This window comes from Pinus tabuliformis, chromosome X (assembly GCF_031772625.1).
Source record: "Pinus tabuliformis cultivar Carrire ecotype Pingquan chromosome X, CPIR1, whole genome shotgun sequence".
NCBI classification, from domain to species: Eukaryota; Viridiplantae; Streptophyta; class Pinopsida; order Pinales; family Pinaceae; genus Pinus; species Pinus tabuliformis.
The window spans coordinates 984,798,205-984,822,315 of NC_142308.1; positions in this window are offsets into that span (position 1 = coordinate 984,798,205).

A 24,111-nucleotide genomic window follows, 5' to 3' on the forward strand; every position below is an offset into this window, starting at 1 on the left:
GTGTTTACAAAGTATTTGCATTCTCAAACTCTTTCTTAGCTAGAAGTTCATCGAAGCGAAAAGATTGTTTAATCATCTTAAGTGAATTTTTAGTGATTTTGAGTCGAGTCTTCATACCATGAGTTTCATCTCCACACCTTTTGACTTAAACAAAAACCAATAAAAATAACGCTTAAAGTAAAATTCATCTAGTAACATTTTTATTTCTAGGGCTCTAATACACCAACTTAGCTTAGGCTAGATGTCTTGGAGTAGGAGAGTAATTAACTCTCCAAGACAGTAAAAACAAACAAGTAGTTGTATCTTGTGGTAGGGAAGAAATCCAATTGTTGCATTTATGCTCTGGGAAAGCTCCTCTTGAAGGAGAAGCACGAGATCGTGTCCGAACCAGTGTGGGGATCAATCCTTCCTCATTGGGAATGACGCCAGATATTCACGTATTAAAAATAGTAAACCTCGGATTAACCATTATCGAGGAGCCTAGGGTCACTTGTTGGTAAACCTTGGATTATGTCAAGGAGCCTTTAAGGGGATTGAGCTTGCTACTCTGCCCTTGCGTGCGTATCGGATCGTAGACTGTTCCCCTAGGTATATTTGTTTCAGTTGGTAACCTTAGTGGCCATATTCTTTAGGATTCTTCCTAAGGTGACAGTGGTGGGAAGAACCCACTGTACCTGGAGCAGACGTCGGCTAGACTCACTTGGATTTTCTGGGGGGTTCTCTTCGCTCAAGACAGTTAAGTGGAGGAACTTGTGCCAGTCTATCCATTAAGCAGGTTGCCGGGGTAACTGTTCCAACCGCCATTTTTGTATTGAACTCTGCAACGTTGGATTTCATCACCAACTAGTGTTTTCAGTACAGAGAGTTATTGTTTGTGTGTGTTTGATCTCCTAGATTATTTAGGCGTGTGATTCAAATTTGTTTGGTTCTTTAGAGACTTTAGGTGGTTTTCATTAGGATTTTACTTTGTTTGCATGTGAAGTAGTTAAAAGTTTTTAACCGTGGCTGAATTACCGAGGAAATCTCGTAGACTTCGGGGCCAACCTCCTAAGTTTTCACCGAGCCAGCCTGAAGGGTTGAAAGTCCTCGTAACTCCTAGAGACAGTAGAGTTGGGTCACCTGAAGAAGGAGAGTCTTCTTTGGTGGTACATCCTGATTTTCAAGCTTTAGTGGCAGATTATAATCCACAATCAGTGTCTGTTTCCGAAGTTACTGGTAGCTTTTCATCTACTAGTGATATAGGTGCAGAACCTAAAATAACCGTACCTGAAAGTGAATTTGCTGCTACTCCGACATCGAGGTTTGCTTCTCCAGCTTCTAGTGGTCCTGGTTCACCTAGGGTAGAAAGAGTAATCACCCAAGATCTTCCTTCTGGACTCATAGCTATCGAAGAACTTGCTACTCCAGAAGAATAAGTAGGCATCCCTATCCCTGCAAATCAACTTGTTATTGAGCTAAGGGAGCGTGAATCAATTTTTTACAGTCCACCTAGGAGCAGTGCTTGGTATCTTTCTTTGACTAATTTCTTAGAAAACCAAGGGTTAAGTTTTTCACCACCTCGTGTTCCTTATCACCCAACACCTAGAGGTATTATCCTCCTTTAAATATGTCAAGACAGTCGTACATGTTTACTCAATCGCCCGAATCCTTTTTGTACGATGGTCCTTCTGTTCCCTCTCGGTATTAGTCACTTTCTAGTACTTTTTCGAGAGCATCTCCTCAACCCATTGAACAAGGGTTATTAACTAGAAGCAATGGTACTAAACCGTTGAGCGTAGAAGATATTCTCATGATGTCAGGTTCCATTCCCAATCCTCAACCTCAAGGTGGCCAGTTACCGCCTGGGGGGCAGCCTCAAAATCCTCAATTATCACCTGCGGGGCAACCTCAAGGTACCCAATTTGCGCCTGGGGGGCAACCTCAAGGACTGTACATACCTACGGGATAGTACGTTCCTCAAGGTGAACCCCAGACTCAATATGTACCCCAAGGTCAACCCCAGTATCAATTTATACCTCAAGGTCAACCCCAGTATCAATATGTGCCTCAAGGGTATCAACCCCAAGGTCAGTACTCGAACCAAGGTTTCCAACCACCCTCCGGTCAATCATATGTTCAAGGAACGGGAAATGTACCGTTGAATTATCAATCCTACCCTCAACCCAGTTATGGTCCTCAATATTCTCAACTTGTTATGGGTTCGTACCCCGGAATGAATTTAGTGTGGGATCCATCACAAACTCAACAGGTGTTGCAGCCAAATGTACAGTTGTCATCTCAAACTGGACAACCCTTAGTTTCTGGTACACCACAGCAACCTGTCCAGTCTACTATTCAAACTTCTGTACCTTCGGTAGTTTCTCAGCTTGGGCCTAGTACGCCTCGTACTCCACCTAAAACGACTGCTGCAACTGCCGCCACATCTATTCAATCTACCCCACCTACTTCTGGAGTATCGACAGCTCTGGTTTCTACTGTTCCTGTATCTACTCCTCAGACATCTTTACCACCGTCTGGATCCACGATTCAAACTTCAGTTCAGATGCCTGTACGACAACCTGGTTCAAGTACAATTGTCACAAGTCAACCACAATTTACTTATCAACCGTACCAGGGACAGTACCAATTCGGTCCTGCTGTGCAGTAGCCAGTCTATCAGTATCAACTGTACCCTAGGTACACATATCAACAACCCCAGTACGGTCCGGTTAATCCTGGTTTTCTGGGAGGATACAATATCCCAAATGCAATTACTATTCCTAGTTATCCTGGATATCCTCCTCCTGGGACTGGTCTCATGACCCAGAGTTTTAGGGACCCTAATCGTCAGTTACCGTTTATCGAAACTTTGGACTTGCTTGACTTGTCGCTCCTAATGAACGATCCCATTAATTATCTTCTGTTTTGGCCGCCAATGCCGAATAAGTTGCCTTGTGATATTCCCAAGTTCGAAGGCAAATTAGGAGAGGACCCATCGAACCATGTGATGACTTATCACCTTTGGTGTGCGTCTAACTCCATTTTAGATGATTCAATCCGTCTAAGACTTTTCCAGCACACTCTAATTGGTCTTGCAGCCAAGTGGTACATTGAGTTACCGCGAGGCACTTTTTATAATTTTAGTCAGTTAGCTACCTCGTTTTTAACTCATTTTCAGTTGCCAGTCAGATATGACAATGGCACGGAGTTACTAACTTCATTAAAGCAATCGACGTCCACTTACATTTCAGATCATATTCATGAATGGAGACATCAATGACATTTAGTGAAGGTTTTTATTTCGGATCAGATCTTGGCTGAATGGTTTGTAAAATCTTTGTTGTCAAAGATCACTGAAAATGAAGCTAAAGCCGGAGTTGTTACTGAGGAGCAAGTAATTGATCAGGCACAGTACCTTGACTTGGTCTATACTCAGTCAGGTACGTTACACAAGAAAATCCCCGATCTTCCCAAGCAAAATCAAATCACTGCAGCTCCTTCGTGATCTCGTGCCGCTAATGGTATGATTGGTATAGTTAACACTAAGAGTAAGAAGAAGTCTTCCAAGAATTCTTCTCCTATCATAACCTTGCCTGATTCCCCGACAGGAGATTCTTCCGCGGAGATTTCTGCCGATATTCACGTTGTAGAGTCATCTACAGCCAAATCAAAATCCGGTGGGAAGAAGAAAGGGAAGAAGAAGAATAAAACAGACAAAAATTCAAAGGAGAAACCTGAAAAATTGGAATCCAATGATGAAAAACGCAAACCTCGTTATCCTTGTCTCATTTGTGACGATGAACATTTTACAAGAGACTGCCGTCATCATGCAGAGGTTGCGAAGATTGCCAAAGGTTCCCAAACTCCTACTGTTCTGAAGGATCCTTTTCCAAGTCAAGACAGTAAGATGATAGGTTCTTCCTCGAGTGCCAATGAAGAACCCATAATGATGATGTCCCATGTTAGGATTGCGACTCGATCGCATGATTATCGTAGTAAAAGTCCTGTTGATGGTAAAGAAGCAAAATCTTCTCATTCTAATCCATCAACCTCAGCTCCCGGTTCCGATCCACTACAGATCGAGAAACCTAATCCAGACTTGGTAATCAAACCGCCCGCCAAGGGTATACTTCGAAAGTCAGCTTTCAATCCACATGCGAGAGCGGCTCAGAACTATAACATTGTTGAGGATTTAGCTGTTTCACCCTCAGCAATGTTGGCTTTGGAAGTGCTGCAATCATGTCTAGCACAGCGTAAATTACTTTTGTCGGCTATAGGAGCTGTTGATGTTCAGGACTCGAACCTAATAATTTTCGATCTATAAAATAGTACACCGCATTTGCCTCATCAAATGGCTTTCCAGATTCTAGTGATAGTCAAAAATAGGCCTATTCATCGAACTGTGATTGATGAGGGAGCCTCATCGTGTATTATGTCAATACAGTGTTGGAGATCGCTTGGTTCTCCTTCGCTAAATCAATCCTTGACGATTCTAAAGGATTTTGATGGCCGTGGGTTTCATCCTTTTGGAATTCTATAGGATTTGCCTATAGGGGTTGAAGGAAAAACCGTTAATCTAGATGTGGAGGTGGTTGATGCCCCTCTAGATTACAACCTTCTCTTGGGTCGAAGTTGGTCTTACGCTATGACAACTGTCATTTCATCGGTCTTTCGGGTTATAAAGTTTCCTCATAATGGAAAGATCGTAACAATAGACCAGCTGGCTTACTTTTCATCCGACCCAGCCCCTTCTGAAAGTATTCAGCATGTCGGTAAAACGACTATCCCGTATAAGGATGTTGGAGTAGGACTAGTTAAAGATGTCGGTTTATTGGGCACTTTTCCTTTTCCTCCAATCAACGCATCGTCTTCATTTGCAACCATTCATATGATTACGTCAGACACCATTGTTTATGATGATCCTTGGATCGTTCCTTCTGAATCTGAAATAGACTCATTTGGTGATGTCATGCCTTTGAGTCCATATGAAATTGCGTATGAGGCCGTGCAATCGTTTACCAACCCATCTTCAACCGAAATTGACTTAATGAATGTGGTTCGTGAAGAATCACTTTTCACATCAAGCTCAGATTCAATCACGTTTCCTGAACTTGTTCACTCTAATGAGAAAATTCGTGAAATCCTATGTGTAGATGATTTACCATGGGAAGATCTCCATCACAGATCTTCGTTTTTACCCGAGAATGATCGTTTTGAAAATGATTTTTCATCAATTTTTATGACTGAATATGTCAAGGAACCTCAGAATCTAATGAAACATCTTGATTTTGAGTTAAATTTGGGAAACATCTCTCGAACTATTCCTATTGACATTTTGGTTAAGCCTAGAATTGTTGAAAGCATTCATATAGGTGCCTCATGTACAGAAAATGAAATTCAAATATATAAGGCCCTATTTCAAGAATTCGGCGACGTGTTTGCCTGGTCCTATGAGGAAATGCCAGGAATTGATCCCACAATTGTTGTTCATGAAATCAAGACTTACCTGGACGCTAAACCTATCCGGCAACGTTTGCGTTAGATTCACCCAAGAAAAGCTACTGCTATTAAAGCAGAAGTTGAACAATTACTCAAAGCAGGTTTCATTTATCCGATCCCGTTAACGGATTGGGTATCAAATATTGTTCCGGTTAACAAAAAACAAGGAACAATAAGAATATGCATCGATTATAGGGACATTAATCGAGCCTGTCCAAAGGACAATTACCCAACTCCCTATATCGATCAAATCATTGATGATTGTGCCGGCAGCGAAATATTCTCCTTTATGGATGGGTTTTCCGGATACAATCAAATCAATATTCTACCTACCGATCAACCAAAAACGGCTTTCATTTGTCCTTGGGGGACATTTTCTTATTGCAAATTACCTTTTGGGCTCAAGAATGTCGGAGCAACTTTTCAAAGGGCCATGTCTTATGCATTTCATGAAATCAAGCACATTGTGCAACCCTATCTCAATGATTTGCCTGCTCATTCATTACATCGAGCTGATCACCTCGTCCATTTACGAGCAATCTTTATGAGGTGTAGGTATTATCGGATTGAGTTGAATCCACACAAATGTGTTTTCTGTATAGAAACAGGTCGATTGCTGGGGTTTGTTGTTTTGAAAGCTGGCATTCGCGTCGATCCCTCGAAGGTCAAAGCTATTGTCAAATTGCCTCCTCCTTCGAGTCTTCGCCAACTCCAAAGTTTGCAAGGGAAAGCAAACTTTTTACGATGATTCATTCCTAACTACACCGAGGTTACAAAGGGTTTTACCCGGTTGTTGAAAAAAATACTCCATTCTATTGGGATGAGATAGCTCAGAAATCTTTTGATGCACTAAAACACGCGTTGACCCATGCACCGTTATTGCATCCTCCCAACTACAACCAGGATTACTTCTTGTATCTCGCCGCCTCTCATTCCACCATTAGAATGGTCTTAGTTCAGGAAGATGAATTTGATACTGAGCATGTGATATATTACCTTAGTCGAATTTTAAATCCAACTGAGCTAAAATACTCACGTGTGGAGAAATTGGCATTGGCAGCTGTTCAAGCTGTCTAACGTTTTCGTCACTACATTTTACTACGTAAAACTACAGTAATTTCTGATTTCAACCCTATGATCTACATTTTGACCAAGCAATTGCTAGGGGTCAAGTAATCTAAATGGATTGTTATCCTGCAGGAGTTCGAATTGGAATTTGAAAAATCTAAGTCTAAGAAATCTTTAGTTTTTGCGGAGTTAATGTGTGACTTCCAGCGTGCTGACACGGAAACTGTGGTGGAGGAGCCCATTGTGGACAAATCCTTGTTTCTAATCAACACTTTAGATCCATGGTATGGGGATATCATCGTTTATCTCCAGACCCAATCCTTTCAGCCAGAAATTTCAAGGTTAGAATGTCGGAAAATACGATTCCAGTCCCAACAATTCAGGATTATTGGAGATACTCTTTATCGCCGTGGGGCAGACTCCATTTTTCAACGTTGTTTAACTCACAAGGAAGCTGAAAGGGTTCTAAATGACTGTCACTCTGGAGCGTGTGGCAATCATATGTCTGGGTATGCCACAACCCAAAAGATATTGCGCGCTGGCTACTTCTGGCCGTCTTTGTTTAAATATTGTATTATTGCGGTCTGAAAATGCCACAACTGCCAAATTTTTGATCAAAAGATGCACGCTCCACCTGCTCCTCTCCACCCTATAATTTCTGTTGGTTCTTTTGCCAAATGGGGTATCAATTTTATTACATGTAACCCTCACTCGGCCGGGGGGCATGCGTATATCATCCTTGCGGTAGATTATTTTACCAAGTGGGCTGAGGTGATGCCTACATTTGAGGCAGACGGCAAGACAGCTGCAATTTTCATGTTCAATCATATAATTGCTAGGTTTGGTGTCCCACAAGTGATTATCACTGATCATGGGCGTCATTTTCGAAACGTTATGATGACCGAACTTACAGGCCAACTTGGTTTGCGTCACGATAGTTCAACCCCTTATTATCCACAAGCTAATGGTCTGGTTGAATCCATCAACAAAGTTTTAGTCATCATGATCCGATGAATCATTGGGATTCATCGGTCAAATTTTCATAACATGCTATTTTCAGCACTTTGGGCATATCGTACCTCAGTAAAAACATCAACAGGGTTCACTCCTTTCCAACTAGTTTATGGTCTGGAAGCTGTGTTACCCATTGAATGCAAAATCCCGTCATTGCAAATGGCTATCGGGTTACTTCTAGCCACTTCCGAAGAGGAAAAACGTTTTTTATACTTGGCTCAATTAGATGAGAATGGACGTGATGCTGCATTGGTGAACGAGACTCACGCAAAACGTATGAAAGCTCAGTATGATCGAAATGTGACCCCTCGAAATTTTTTGGAAGGAGATCTAGTTTTAGTTTATGATCAAGCTAATGATAAATTAGGCGCTGGAAAATTCGTTCCTATGTGGCATGGTCCCTATCTTGTTAAGCGAAAGCTAGCAAAAGGGGCCTATGAATTGGTAGACTTTGACGGGGACTCTTTAGGTAAACCCAGAAATGGTCTTTACCTGAAGAGGTATTATGCTTAAAGAATGGGAATGGAGATTTTTAGTTAGGATAGTTTCTTCTTTATAGCTGGTGTGTTTTAGTTAAAAAGTGTGCTTAGCTTAGAGAGTGTTTTTTCGTCATTATTCCTGCTTATCTTGGTTTTACTCTTGATATTGCAGATGTCGATGCCTCTCCAAACATACATTGGTTTCGCTGATGGTGCTTGTCATAATACAAGGAATATTTCTTCTGTATCTTGGGTTATCTATTCGCCCTCTAACGAGTTGGTATCTATGCATGGGGTAAGCCTCGGTCAAACAACGAACAACATTGTCGAGTATAGTGCAGTGATTGAGTTATTATCTGAATCTATTTCATTTGGGATTCGGGGTTTGATAGTGAGGTTAGATTCTGAACTCGTTGTATTATAGCTTAATAGAGTGTATGCCATTAGAAATCCAGTGTTAGTGAGATTATTTTTGAGAGTGCGTCTCTTGGAACGTGAATTTGATTATATTGAATATCAGCATATTCCAAGATCTTTAAATACATTAGCAGATGCAATTGCTTCTCGAATGTTAAGTAGACATTTGCAATAATCATACATGTAAATTTAAAACCATTCCATAACACGATTTACAAGATAAGCCGGTAATAGTGATATATATATATATATAGGAGTGTGTCAAAAAATACATCGTCCTCGATCATAGGTTGAAAAACACCTTATGATCGGCAAAAATGATAAGTACAGAAAACAAAAATGTCATATGTGCCCACAATAGGTGATCATCCTATCACTGGTGATGATCTCAATAAGAAACCACTGCACGGGCCACCTTGCAAAGGAACCTCCTAAAAGGTCCTGGGACCCCAATCACATAGCGCTGAAGTCGACGAGGAATGTCATCTATGGTGGTCTCCGGAATATCTCCTATCAAGCGCTCTAGATGACCCTCCAACTCGGCAAAAACCTCTGCTGATTCGTCCTGTGGGGCTGGCGCGGCTGCAACTGGTTGTTTCCTCTCGTAAGGCTGGAGAGCGGCTGGTCGTTGTGGACCCACATCTGCATTTGAAACTTTTACTATCAGTTTTGGGACGATAGAAAAATAATAAAAATTTAAAATAGGAAAAATGTTGAAAATGATTTTACCTGAGTCATCCCATTGCTCTCCTGGTGGAAGAGCCATGTCTGGGTCACCAAAAAAATCTACCCCAGCGTAAGGGAAGTCCTGAATAGAAAAAACCTAGTTTTCCAACCACTGGAAATACTCAGGTTTGAATCGAACAACCTCTCTCCCCTCGTCCGGATGACGGGCCATAACTGCGACCCATTGCATCAGTTTGGGCTCTTGAGGAAGCCCAGCTCCAACTGTAAGGTGTTGTGGGATCAACATGGGAACCCTCTCCAGACCAAAGCTCACAACCAAAGCCCCATAACCAAAGGTCTTTAGTTGTCCGTTCTTGGCTCTGGTCAGTTGGCCTTTCACATTGGCCAACACAGCATTGCACCAGTTGAAGATGGTGCCTCGAAAGCAGTCAACTGCCATCCGCATCTGGGATCTGGTGGCAATATGTAATGCGGCACTCTCGCAAAGTCTGGTGGCAGTAAACGCGATCACCATGAGTTCAGGAAGGGATATGGTTTTTATGTCTATCCCTTTGTCTCTAGCCTGGCTGTTGCAGAACTCTAGCCGGAGGCTATCGACAGACTGGCCACCTGGCCTAGCCCCGAATAGAGTAAAGTCTTCGCCTCTCTTAGGCAAACCGGTCAAGAAATATGTGTTTGCCGGCTAGATTTCGAGCTGGTGGCCACCAATGAAGAAGCACTAGTCCTGTATGCTCCATCTGTCAACCAGCCACTGTAAGAAATCCACCTTGGCCCTCATGCCAGGTATGGCCCAAAATTTGTACAAGCCGCAGGCCTTCAATGCATCGATCGAAGGTTGGTTATTCAACGTGGCTAGATCCACATCCTCATGCTCTCGTTCACGCCAATCTAGCATGATGTACTCTCTGCATCCAATAAAAAGAAAAATTAGAATGCTAGAAATTAATTTGTTTGGGCCAAATTTGAGAATTTTTTGGTTAAAAACCCTTGCGGCAGGGACCGCACCCTCTGCATTAGAGACAGTGCATTGGTCCGCACCATGCCTACATGGAAGGTGCGGACCCTTGACGTTTTCCCCATTGAGAAAAAGTTGGGGTCCATGAGCTGCCAGTGTTACACCTGCGGGCCCCCGCGCGTGGGTTTTAAACCTAAAAAGCCTCCAAAAAATGAAATAAAAGCCTAAAACAAGAAATGAAACGGTTAAAAATGAAGAGTAGGATGATGTGGATTACCTGGAGAAGAAGGTGTTCGATTCCGACGGTTGGATTTTCTGCAATCTTCACGGGAAGTTTTTTGAAGAAAATCACTATTTTCTCACCCAAAACTCAAAAGGTAAAAATGAATTGACGAAAGCCCTTTTTATAAGTTTTTTGAGTAAATAAATTGCAAATTTGTTTATGTTTCACTTTGAAAAGGTATTTTTGCAACATTTTTTATCCATTTCAAACAGGTATGAGTAATGTTTGCGTTTTGTTCAGGATAATGGATTATTCAGGCGAAATCTATCATTTTCGACGAAAGAACATTTAGAGTCACCTTTAAGCTCTTTTCTGACTCCTAAAACATGAAAAGATCGCCAAATTTTTCTTTTAAACTCGTTAAAATGGAACTAAAAGACGGTCCACTTACAGCTCTTTTCTGACCATAAAAACATGAAAAGATTGCCGGATTTTTGTCATTTCAAATTCGATATTGGTTATAAAACGACATGTCATTGATCGCTTTTTTACTTTTTCGAATCATTGGCACTAATTACGAAAAGTACTCCTTGGTCGTAAAAGATCAAGCGGTTCTCTCAAGTATTATTTTATACCTTTGCGGGCTTGAGAGACACAAATTTACGAAAAATGTCAACCCTGGAGTCTTCTTAAGTTTTTTCAGACTCTCTAAAATTGAAAAACGTCGAGTTTCTCCTATATTGGACTCGTTAAAATTTCACAGTAAAGGACCTGTTGAATTACAAACAGGAACGAACCACTCCTTCTTAGGGTTCGAATTTAAACTAAGTTGGACTCATCTGAAGGATGAGCTTATAATCAAGCAAATGTTATCCTCCTCAAGCTTGTCAAAAATAAAGAGGTACTTGCCAGAAATGGTGGGGGAAAAGAGAGAAAAATGATCCTGTTTGTCATACCTTGTAACCACTCTTGAACATGACACTTTTATTCACTTGGGTTGGGAAATCCTTTGCCTAACAGTTGATCAAGCCACATTGAAAGTCTTTAGCCGGTTTTTGGGTATTAACTTTGGGTCAATTTTCACCAAACCATCTGTTGTGTCGTTATGTGTTCAAGAGGTCACTGCCAATAAGCCATTCATTTGCAAAATATCTGTCATCCATCTTGACCATCCCTGAGTCAGTCCTTGCAACTAAATTTCTTCAACTTGATCTATGATTTCGTGTTGTGGGCTTGCCTGCGACGGATCGCTTTATATCGACTTCAACTCATTATCTAGAAAGATGATCTAGAAATCTTCAGTACCTTGGGATCTACATGCCTCAATGGCAGGTTTCTCGCCTTTGATGATAGGTTGCATCATTGACCTTCGATCAAAGGACTCCGTGACATGTTTGACATCAACACATTTATTCACATCTCATGGATTGTGCTGGGTACTTTGAGAGCCATTGACATCACTGGTGGTTTCTCTAACACTTGTTAACAATTTACATCATTGACTGGTAATCAAGTGGTTTCTACCATGTTCGACATCAACACATTCATTCGCATGGATAGAATCATATTGTTTCGGGAAGTAGAAATGAAGACCCTGGATCTAGTTTCTACAATCTAGGCTGCAAGGAATTTTGTATTCATTATATAATGGACTATTCATAAACAGATGGCTGCGTCCATACTGTGTCTGCATGAGTCTATACTTGTGATGTCTTACAAGATCATTCATGTATCAGAGCAATAGTTAGTTTTCTAAGTCAGTTTTGATCTGAGTATGGGAATGCCTACCTCAGCGATGATATGATCTCATATATATATCTTCCATTGAATGTTTTACAGGTTCCAACCGGGCTCTCCACAAGATGATCCTCGAAGTGATAAAGTACTTCACTCTTCCTAAATGATAAATGAAATCCTCATCTACTACAGACTTCGCACTTTAGGGGGCAATCTGTTACAAAAAAATATCATCACCATGATTATTTGCAGTCAGTATGGGTCTATCATCACTTGTACTGACCTCCTAAGCAAGTCTCAGACCTCAGCTCTTCAAGTCAAGCTTTGAAAATGAGAGAAAGACATTGAAAATCAACAAAGCTCTGGTTCTGCACTTTCTCTCACTATTTCCTGCGGTCCCGTACCTCCTGTTTACAAAACTGTGGACCTGCCCGCTCTGTCCCTAAAGGTGTGGGTGCGGACCCCTATGAAAGTCAAAAAGGCACAAGTTTATTCTAAAAAACTCACTTTGGGTTAATTCTAGATGATTCTAGAAGGAACTTTGACGTGGATTGGCCACTCTTAGGTGGTTCATGCTGTTGGCATTATGGTTCAAGTGTTGTCCTTGATGGCAACTCACTCAGTGGATGGTACAGGTGCTCAAAGGTTAGTACAGGTGATGGCAACTCAATCAGAAGACAGATCTCAGTACAGCATGGCAAGAAAGCTCATACACGCTCTTTCATTAAGCCCAAGTCGCGTGTACACGCAAGTTATATTCAGAAAAAGCGCGTGTATGTGGAAAGGTTCCTTTTGGTTCATGGTGGTTAGACCTTGGAAGTTGTGCCTATGATTTCGGACCATTATGTCTCGACGGGCGTGTCGATCCCTAGTTTTAAAGTTGATGGTATTGTGTTACTATGGTTTTGGCTCTTGGTATTGAGAAAGGCCTAAGGCTATATAAGGAGAAGAAGATCATTAGGCAAAAATCATCTTTCGACAAGGCATGAATATCTAAGAGAGAAAGAGATCTGATATGCAGGTTCTGAGTTGGTTGATCTGAGCTAAGGAGAGATCTCATCGGTTGATGGAGAACTAGATCTAAGGAGAGATCGGGATCAAATGGTTTGAAATGCACTATCATGTTATGGTTGATTATGCGTATTTCTAGATCTGCATATTGTCGCAATGTTACGTTCTGAGTCTAACTAATATCTGGTACAGCTGCAAGTTGAGAAAGTTTATTTTTAGATCTGTACGCAGGTTGGCTTCGGTAAAAGCGCGTGTATACGCGGTTTCTGCTCATTAAAGTAGCGTATATCTTTTGAAGCTTGATTTGGGTTTACAGTGGGATCTGACTGTTATTACAGAGTTCTGTAGTCTGCTCTGTGTTCTGGTAACTGGTGATTGACAGGGTTCAGTGGTTCAGTGATTCAAAGTTGGTTGTTTTATGCTTCAATGATCTGTTGTGAAAATTGAATGAATTGTGGTCTTCAGATTGTAATGTTGTGCTTCAGGAATATCCAAGTCTGAAAATGTATGAAAAGTGATACCTGGAAGAAGGAAGATTGTAGGTCAGCACCTACATACTAGTATTTTGGCTAGTACAAAAGAAAAGGGGGTTGGAGCTCCCTTCCAAGGAAGTTTGGAGAACGAGAGAAGGTTGAAGCCTTCTGCAGGTTGTAGCCTGCGTACTGGTATAAGGCTGCACCAGTACAAAAGATTGTAAACTGAAGTTTCATATTAAGAAAGATAGAGACAACTTGCAGCAGGTGGTTTTCACCCACATTGGGTTTCCACCTTATATCTTGGTGTTCATGTGTGTGGCTTTTTATCTGTTCTGTTATACTGCACATGTTTACTGTTAATATGATGAATAATGTCCTGATGCACTTAATTGAAGAATAAGCCAACTAAATTGTGAGTTTTCTGCTTATACGCTGTTTTACTTCGTCACAGTAGCGTGTACACGCTGGTTCACTTAACTGAAGTAGCGTATATGTTTTGGGCATTTGAAAAGTTTGATTAATCTGATAATACTGATTCACCCCCCCTCTCAGTATTATTTCCAACACATGCATCCCAAAAGAGAAGGAGCTAATCCCTTGATGAGAGGAGCTATCCCTTTGAAGGAGGGCTTTATCCCTTTGAAGGAGGACCTAGTAACTTCCCTCCATTGCACTATAAATTAAGGCATTGGGCTGGTTGCTAGAGAGGTTAGAAGCTGAACATTTTTTAGGGTACATGATGGTGAAATTAAGACTTCCTAGTTGAGCTTAAGAGGAGATATCACATACCTTTTTGGCTTCATTGGGAAGAGAGAGAAACTTGTCAAAGTAGAGGAGACTTCTTGCTGGACCCTGGGAGGATCTTGTACAACGTCAAGGCACAGGTTGTAAAGTTCTTCTTTGATTTGAATTAATACAATCAGATTCATTTTTCTCAACAAATTGTCTCATGTCATTTGTTTCATGAATTCCTTGACTTTCATGTTAAATATGTTTTATGATATTGGATTTTCAGGTGCTATTTAATTTGTTTGCAAGTTTGTGTTTGCAGATTCGCAACAAGGGAGCTCATTTGGATCGAAGGAGCGAGGCTTCCACAAACTTGCGTTGGACCTAAGGTAGGCCTAAAACACTTGTTGGCCTTTGTTTATAACTGCATATTTAGAGAAAGATAGTTTTTGATTGGTTTGCTTGTCATTAGGTCTTCTTTAGATTCTAGGAAGGTCTATCTTGTCTGCAAGATCGACTCATTCCGTGTGACACCACTCATAGAAGAACTACAGAAGAGATACCAGATGGGCCATAATACATGGGATGTAGAGCAGATTCATTAGGATAGCGAAGCCATAAGCAAAGAGGCCCAGATGGAACAAGAGGGGCCATTTACATATGTTTATATCACAAAGAAGCAGTTATCGGAACCATTGAGCCATTGGGGGCTTATCGGAGCAATAGAGGCTCATTCTCATGCTTATCGAGAGGTATCAGGCTTATTAAAACCCTTGGATGCATGCTCGGGAGTGATCAGGCCATATATGCATGTATCTGATACCTATGGATCTTATGGCATATATATATATATATATATATATATATATATATATATATATATATATATATATAGATATATATATATATATATATATATATATATATATATATATATATTTTGCCATATCGGCGCATCGGGGTTTCGGCTATGTGACCCGATGGCATATCGCAATGGACACGATTGCAATGGAACCGATGGCATTTCATATTTGGTTTATAATATATCGCATCCGTAGCATAAAGGGTCGCCCACCCAAAATCCTCCGATTGCGATAACTCTGTGGACCCGATGGTGGCGTTAAAACTGGTTTATAATAATATCGCATCCGTAGTATGTCGCAATGTATATAGGGTCGTCCACCCCAATCCCCTGATTGCGATAAGTGGTAGCGGACCCGATGGAAGCTTTAAAGGGATTTTACAATAACATCGCATCCGCGGTAATCACAGAGTTTATAAAAGCCTTCCACTTCAAATTGCCGATAGCGATGAAAAGAGCGGACCCGATATATATATAAAGGCTGGTTAATGGGCATGTCGCATCCGATCCATCGGATCGGACGTCGGGAATAGGCCATGATATGGGCATGCACTGGTAGCGATGAGAAGCGGACCCGATATAGTATTATTATGGGTTCATTCAGTTTAAAGTCTGCCTTTTGTTGTTTGGACCGTTTTCATCGTTTTCCCGCTTAAGCCTTTTTCTTAAGAGATCGGTCAAAACAGTTGCGCCCCAGGTTTTCGGATCCTCTAGTTTCGACTCATGGTTTTATCAAAAGCGTGACTATATAAGAAGAAAAGAGATGCTTTGGCAATGCATCGAAAAAGGATTGAAGATCTTAAGGAAGTATAGATCAGAATTCTTGAGAGGAGAAATTGCAGATTAGAGACCAGAGCGAAGGCTCGCAGGCTTGAAATGGGCAACCCGTAGCAGTAAGTGTAGATATTCTTTGAGAAGGAAACTATGCAGCCGCAGACACACATAAGACAGAAGTTTCCTTTAACAAAGATGCATTCATTCCTTAACTATGCTCTAGCCGCCTCTACTGGTTACTAAAGGGTTCTGGGTACGCAATATTAAGTGTTTCCTGTGTAGTAATAATGTTTAGCCTCCGTGTGTGCAACAGTAAGTAAATCCTCTATTTGGGTCTTGATATCAGCCTCTGTTGACTAGATCGGGTGATAACTGTCATGTATATTGATCTAATGCTTGGGTAATTCAGAAGATTTGTTTATACTTGATTTGGCAAGAAGAAGTTTGTGCAGCTGCAAACACTTGCAGCATTCTAAGAAGTGATTGATTTGGTTATGTTCATAATGGCTTATCCTTATATGATCTGATGGACTAGATCTGATTGCTGACATACATACTATCCTTGTAAAGTGTATTGATCTGGTGATTGGGTGATTCAGAAGATTGATTGATTACGTGCTTCAATGATATTTATGGGTCCAGTATGAAAATTGGATGAAACGTGGCCTTTCAGATTATGTGTTGTGCTTCTGGTGTATCCAGTCTAAAAATGTATGAAACGTGGTACCCGGAGGAAAGAAGATTGTAGGCCGGCACCTACGTACTAGTATCTTAGCTAGTACAAGAGCATTGTAGCAGGTAGTAGCCTGCGTACTAGTAAATGGATCAGCTAGTACAAGATCTATGGGAGTTCTAGCTCTCTGTAGGTAGAAGCCTGCGTACTGGTATAAGACTGCACCAATATAGAAATATTGTAAAAGGATTTTCTTATTAAGAAGAAGATTGAGATGACTTTCAGCAGGTGGTTTTCTCCCACATTGGGTTTCCACCTTATATCATGGTGTTCATGTGTGTGGCTTATGTGTGATGATCTATTGTATTTTACTGCACCTGTTTACTATTAATATGGTTGATAACGTTCTAATGCACTCATTAAGGATCAACTAGCTGAATCATAAGAAGTTGTGGAAGTAGCATATATGAATCTGAATATGGAAATGAAAAAGTTTTATTGATGTGATAATATTGATTCACCCCCCCCCTCTCAGTATTATTTCCAACATTCTAGACATCCCTCATCCTGGAGGTGCCAATGAACAGGGGGCATCTCATGCCGCCGATGGTATCATTGGAACCCTCTTACACCCTTTGCCATATACTCAACAAAACTATGGCTATCTATAGGGGGGCACCAATTTCTCAAACAATTATGCCCCTTCTACTAGCAACATAATTTCAAGGCCCCAACCTATCTACCAAATTGTTTCTTCTCCTTATGCACAACCGAGCACTCTATACCCTCAAGTGTTAGTGCCATAGCCTCCTAAGCATCCTCATCGATAATAGCCACTACCCCCTCAAGGTCAAGTGTTTGCACAACACGGTGTGACTAATCCCCAAAATTCGATGAAAAAGAGTAAGGGTAAAGGTAACAAGGGTAACCAGGGAAATCAAGGTAATCAGCCTAGTGAACCCAAGGGGAATGAGCCTACCACTAACAACCAGCAACAGGGAACCCAGTCCACATAAAGCAAGGCTATTTGTACGAAAAAGCCTTGTGCATGTTGTGGTGTACATGGTGATTATACACATGACTGTCCCCTCTTACACCAGATGCGCCAAATGAGGTAAGCTCAAGCAATTTCTAGAGGTCAACAATTGCCTCTAAATCCTATGCCATATCAATCATAAGTGATTACAAATCCTTTCCCTCAGCAAGGATTTGTTTTTTCTGAACCTCAACCAGGTCAAGTATCCCATCCCCTCCAAACCTTCTCTTCTTGGTGACTACTAGATCCTTATGATGAATTCTGTTGAGGTTAATCCCTTCGATATCAACCTGCAAACTCGGCCACGTCAATATGACAAGCCATTGACTTCATCTGCCATTGAGTCCAAAACCAAAGCATTTGCTGAGCCTCTTACAACACGAAATGGTCTGTTAAAAATCCCTCAACTTAAAGTTAAGATTGTTGGGAATAATACTAAGAGGGGGGGTTAATTAGTGTTATCAAATCAATTATTTTTCATTTCTCAAATAGATTTGTATACGCTACTTCAGTTATGGGAAACTGCATATATACACTACTATGTCTAAAGAAACCAACGTATATCAGTAAATTATGATTCATTAAATGTTGATATTTAATTAGTGCATCATAACTTCATCAACCATAAGAACAGTAAACAGGTGCAGTAAAACAGAACAAATCATCACACACATGGACACAAGATATAAGGTGGAAATCCAATGTGGGTGAAAACCACCTGCTGCAATTTGTCTCTATCTTCTTTTAATAAGAAACTTCTTTTTACAATATTTCTGTGCTGGTGCAGTCTTATACTAGTACGCAGGCTTCTATTTGTAGAAGGCTACAACCTTCTCTCATTCTCCAACTTCTCCTGGAACGGAGCTACAACCACCTTAGCTCTTGCACTAGCTGATGTACTAGTACATAGGTGCTGACCTATAGAAGGCTACAACCTTCTATTTTCTTCCAGGGACCACGTTTCATAAATTTTGAGACTGGATCCATCAATTAAAAAACATCAAATATATCTGCATCAACCAATCTCCTTGGCACCAACCAAAACTGAATCAAACAATCACTTCTCTGAATGCTGTAACCTGAATATATTAATAGTAACCAGAAACCAATCCTAAACCCAAAACATTGCAACAATAAACATAAGTAGCTAAAACATATTTCATGAGACGTATGCTACTTCAATATGTAGAACCTGCATGCATACGCTTATGTATTAAGGCCAACTAGTGTATACGCTTTTTTGACTTATTGAACTAGCGTGTATACGCACCTCTGCTATGACGAATGATCCAGGTGGATATTGGTGGCCACCTGCCAAGAAAACCTGGACCCCCACCATTATTTCTCTCAGCATTTTCAGTTTCCTTAATTGTAGCACAACTTACTATTTTTAGCAGTTTTTCGAGTCCTGAACTTCTGGAGCAGTTTCGAGGCCCTAAACGATGTTTTTTGGGAAATCTAGGGACAACATGGGTCCATGGATTGATGTTGCCCTTCCCAAAGTGGTAGTGCTCGGATAGATCTTTCTAATGAGCTATTGTACGCGTCAAACGGAGATCGTATGCCAAATTTACGACCCCGGGAAGTTGATGTACCAATTTACCCAAACGGGGCCCACTGTTTGGCGTTTCATCTCCTAGGGTTAGGTTTTGGAAGGTTAAGGGTTTTCCATTGTTTCTGAACAATAAATAGGCCTTCGAGCCTCATTGTAACACAGTTCAGAGGCATGTAGCCACCACATCTCTTCTCAGAGATAAGCTACCATCGCCCTAGCTGGTTTATTTCCATTTCTGGTTGTAAGCATATTTCAATATTTTCCATTAATGAAATAAAGTATTATTTCCGCTGCATCTTTGTGTATATGGTTATCTCTGTAATTTGTTGCGTTCCTGTTTAAATCAAGATCAGTGGTATCTGAGCGGTCTGCTTTCTCTCTGTTTTTCTTTGCATGTCCCCAATAAGGTCAGGATATAAGGAGTTAGGGCTTGAACTAGTTGAACCTTTGCAATACCAGCCTTGCAAATCCCGACGACCTCCCATGGCGGATGAGAAGAAAGACAAGGGGGCAGGAGATCCCATCAAAATCTTGCTCGAAGAAGCCCTCGAGCGGCAACAGAACGCGATGATGGACAGCTTTGCCCAGATCCTTCAGCGGCTACCCAGAAGCGATGCATCGGCTTCCAGCAGCTACTTTGGAAACGCCATGCCCTTTAAGGTACAAGTCAATTTTTAAATCCCCATATTCGAGGGTTAGATAGATGCAGATGCAGTAGATAAATGGTTAAATCTGCTAGAGGGTTATTTTTCTATTCATGAATTTTCGAGTCGGGAAAAGATTGTTTTCGCTCTTCTCAAAGCAGCCCCCCATGTCAAGGACTGGTGGGAAACCTACTGCGAGCAGAAGGATGAAAGTACTGGCTCACCATTTTCAGCCACACCCACCTGGAATTCATTCCGGGATGCCATCAAGGAGCAGTACTACCCTGTCGGAAGCTATGAGGATGAATACATAAAGTAGACCACGCTACGGCAGGGAAGGGACCAAGACGTGCCGGAGTTCACCAATATTTTCCATACCCTTCGTACAAAGTTGGGTATCAAGGATTTGGAGCAACATTTGATACTCAAATACTGTGGCTGCCTGCACAAGTACATCCAGGAAGAAATACAATTCCTGAACATCTCCTCTCTCGGCACAACATACCGATATGCCGTCAAGATCGAGCAGAAGTTTAAACAAAATAAGCGAGACTTTGGATCTGCAAACCCAAAGTAGGGGAAAGGTGCCCCTAAACCATAGAACAAAGGACAAAGCCAAGGCGGGACATCCCAAGACAACTCGCCGAAGCTGCAAGCAAAGAACAGCGCCGCGAAGCCGAGAAAGGACACTGGAAAATGGTGTGAGTTCCATAAGAGCTGCACTCACAACACAAGTGAGTGTCGGGCCAAGCAGTCACTGGTGGCTAAGCTAAAGGTTTCAGAATCAGATGCATGTTCCGACTCTGAGTTAGAACTCGATAAGGGGAATGAGAAAGGGAAGCAGATCATTGATGCGGATCCCAACGCCACTGTTGCTACCGCCAAGATCCATAAAAATGAACCTGAAGATCCAGAGGAGGAGAAGCGTCTCTTCCACTCCCAGATGTGGGTAAAGGGCTCCCCGATACAGTTCATTGTTGATAGCGGGAGTCAAAAGAACCTCATTTCGACAGAGGTCGTGAAGCGGTTGGGCTTACCGACCACAGCACATCCACAACCATACACCATTGGGTGGCTTCACCAAGGACGAGATCTTTGCGTGAGCCAGCAGTGTCGCCTTTCATACAACATCAAGCCCTTCACGGATGAGGTATTGTGTGACATTTCTCCCCTTGAAGTTTGTGATGTATTATTAGGATAGCCATACTTGTGGAAGCGACATGCTGTGTATGAATCAAGGCTCCGTGCTGTTATTATTACATTGGGAAATAAGTTGTACAGGATACTAGAGGTAGCACCACCTACCGCCATCTCTTTGATTACTGTAAAACAATGCAGTAAGATCATTTCCAAAACCAGAAAATTTGTTTTCCTGATGATACGCCCTCAAGGAAAGAAGAAGACGGTCGCCGCGGCCTCTAGACGGGGTCCCTCTGCACGACAACTATAGATGGACAAGGTTGTGGAGGATTACGAGGACATCTTCACCTCCCCTACAGGGGTTCCTCTGCACTATCAGGTCAAGCACTCCATCGATCTGACCCCAGGTGCAGTGCTACCCAATGGACCAATTTATCGGCGCTCTGTTCTGGAGAACAATGAAATCAAGAGGCAGATTCAGGAGCTCCTGTAGAAAGGTCACATCTGTCTGAGTTCATCACCCTGTGGGAGCCCGATCGTGTTGGTACAGAAGAAGGATGGGACGTGGAGACTCTGTATTGACTATCGGGCGCGGAACAAGATCACTGTCCATAATAGGTACCTGATCCCGTGGATTGATGACCTCCTGGACCAACTAAAGGGGGCGAAATATTTCAGCAAGATCGATCTGAAGTCAGGATATCACCAGGTACCAATCGAACCCTCTGATGTGTGGAAGACTGCCTTCAAATCCAAGGAAGGTCTTTTCGAATGGTTGGTTATGCCTTTCAGATTGACGAATGCTCCTGCAACCTTCATGAGGCTAATGGATGACATCTTGTGGCCATTCACCAACTCCTTTGTAGTAGTGTACATGGATGACATTCTGATCTTCAGCCAGAGTTGGGAAGAGCACCTCCACCACATCTGACAGGTTCTCCAAACACTGCGGCAACACAAGCTATGTGCCAATTTGGAGAAATGCACTTTTGGCATGACCCAGGTTCAGTATCTGGGATACATCATTGATGAACAGGGGGTGCATGTTGATCCAACCAAGATCCAAGTCATTCGAGATTGGTCATCTCCAACCACTCTAACAGAGCTCCGCAGCTTTCTAGGTCTTGCCAACTTCTACCGTAGGTTCGTGTTGGGGTTTTCTCATATTACTTGGCCCTTGAGTCAAGTCACCAAGGGAGGGGCGAAAGCAAAATTCTTTTGGTCTGAATCTCAACAAAAGGAATTCATGGAGTTGAAGGATCGCCTCTGCACGGCACCAGTGCTCGCGTTACCAGATTTACAACAACCATTTGAGGTCAAGACAAATGCCTCTGACTATGCTATTGGGGCAGTCCTTACTCAACATGGACATCCAGTGGCATATCACAGTGAAACACTTTCAGACACAGTCTGGAAGTACCCCACTTATGATAAAGAGATGTATTCCATTGTACAGGCCTGCCGACAATGGAAGCATTACATTTTGGGGAAGGAAACGGTCATCCACACAGACCACCGACCCCTGCAGTTCATACAGACCCAAGGGAAATTGCAGAATGATTGCCATTCGAAGTGGTCTACATACCTGCAACAGCTCCACTTGAATATCAAGTATAAGAAGGGCAACACCAATAATGTTGCAGATTGCCTCAGTCGACCACCGATCATGGCGTTAACCACCGTGCTCAACTCTTGTGGGCACGAGACTTCTGATTGGCCACTTCTCTACAAAAGCGACCCAGAATTCGACCACACATACCAGACACTCTTGGAGGGTCAGCATGTTCCATATTTTCACCTCCAGGATGCCCTGTTATGCTAGCTGGGTCACCTTTGTGTTCCTTCAAGTGAGCGTGCCAAGATGATTTGGGAAGCACACTACAGTCGGGCTGCTGGGCATTTCGGGGTCGAGAAAATAGTGGCAGTATTGCAAAATTATTTTTATTGGCCGAATCTTCGACAGGATGTTGGGAAGTACATCAGATCATGTACTGCCTGTGCCATTGCCAAACCGACCATTAAGAAGCATGGCCTCTATACCCCGTTGCCTACCCCTAGTCGACCTTGGGAATCCATCTCCATGGATTACATGTCAGGCCTTCCTTCCACTAAGCATGGAAATGACTGTGTTTTTGTGGTCGTCGACAGGTTCTCGAAGATGGCCATTATGGCGGCCTGCAAGAAGAATATCACAGTAGAAGCCACTGCTAAAATCTTCTTTGAACGAGTGTGGGTTCACTTTGGGATCCCACAGTCTATCATCTCAGATCGGGATAGTCGGTTTCTTAGCACATTATGGTCCAGTCTCTGGTCAATTCTGGACATCAAACTCACGAAGTCCATAGCCTTCCATCCTCAAACTGATGGCCAGACAGAGGTTGTCAATAGGATGATTGTGCACATTCTGCGCTTGTATAACTCAAAGCATCCACGAACATGGGATGAGAGCCTTCCCTATGTTCAGCATAGCTACAACCGAGCTCTTCATAGCTCCACTGGCCATAGCCCTTTTCAGGTGGGTTTGGGATTCCAGCCACTATGCCCCATTGATGTGGCCATGCCACTTGCATCTACTCGCATAAATTCAGCTCATGTCCAGTCCGAAACAGATAAGGCCACCAGCTTCATTGAGAGCATCCAACATATTCGCCAGCAGGTCCATGACATTCTTGAGAAATCAAATGCCAAGTACAAGTAGCGACATGATCAACATTGGGTGCCACACAAGTTTCAGGTGGGCGACAAAGTCTGGTTGCATTTGCAAAAGGAACGCCTTACTGGAGCCTATCGGAAATTGAGACCACTCCGATATGGTCCTTACACCATTACTAAGGCTATGGGAGATAATGCATTTGAGCTAAGCATTCCCCCATTCCTTGGCCTGCACCCAGTCTTCAATGTGGACCGCCTTCGGCCATACTTTCCACCATTGCTAGACACATCTGACATTGCAGAACAGCTCAAACCCACAGAATTAAATCCAGATTGCATGGAACAAGCTGCAACTGATCGGATCATGGACACATAGATCAAGAACACTCACCAACAGAATATCCAACTGTATCGAGTTGTCAAAGCAGGCCAACTCCTTCAGCAGGGCAAGTGGCTCACCAGGGAACAAGTTCAGCAAAAGTTTCCTCATCTCATGGAGGA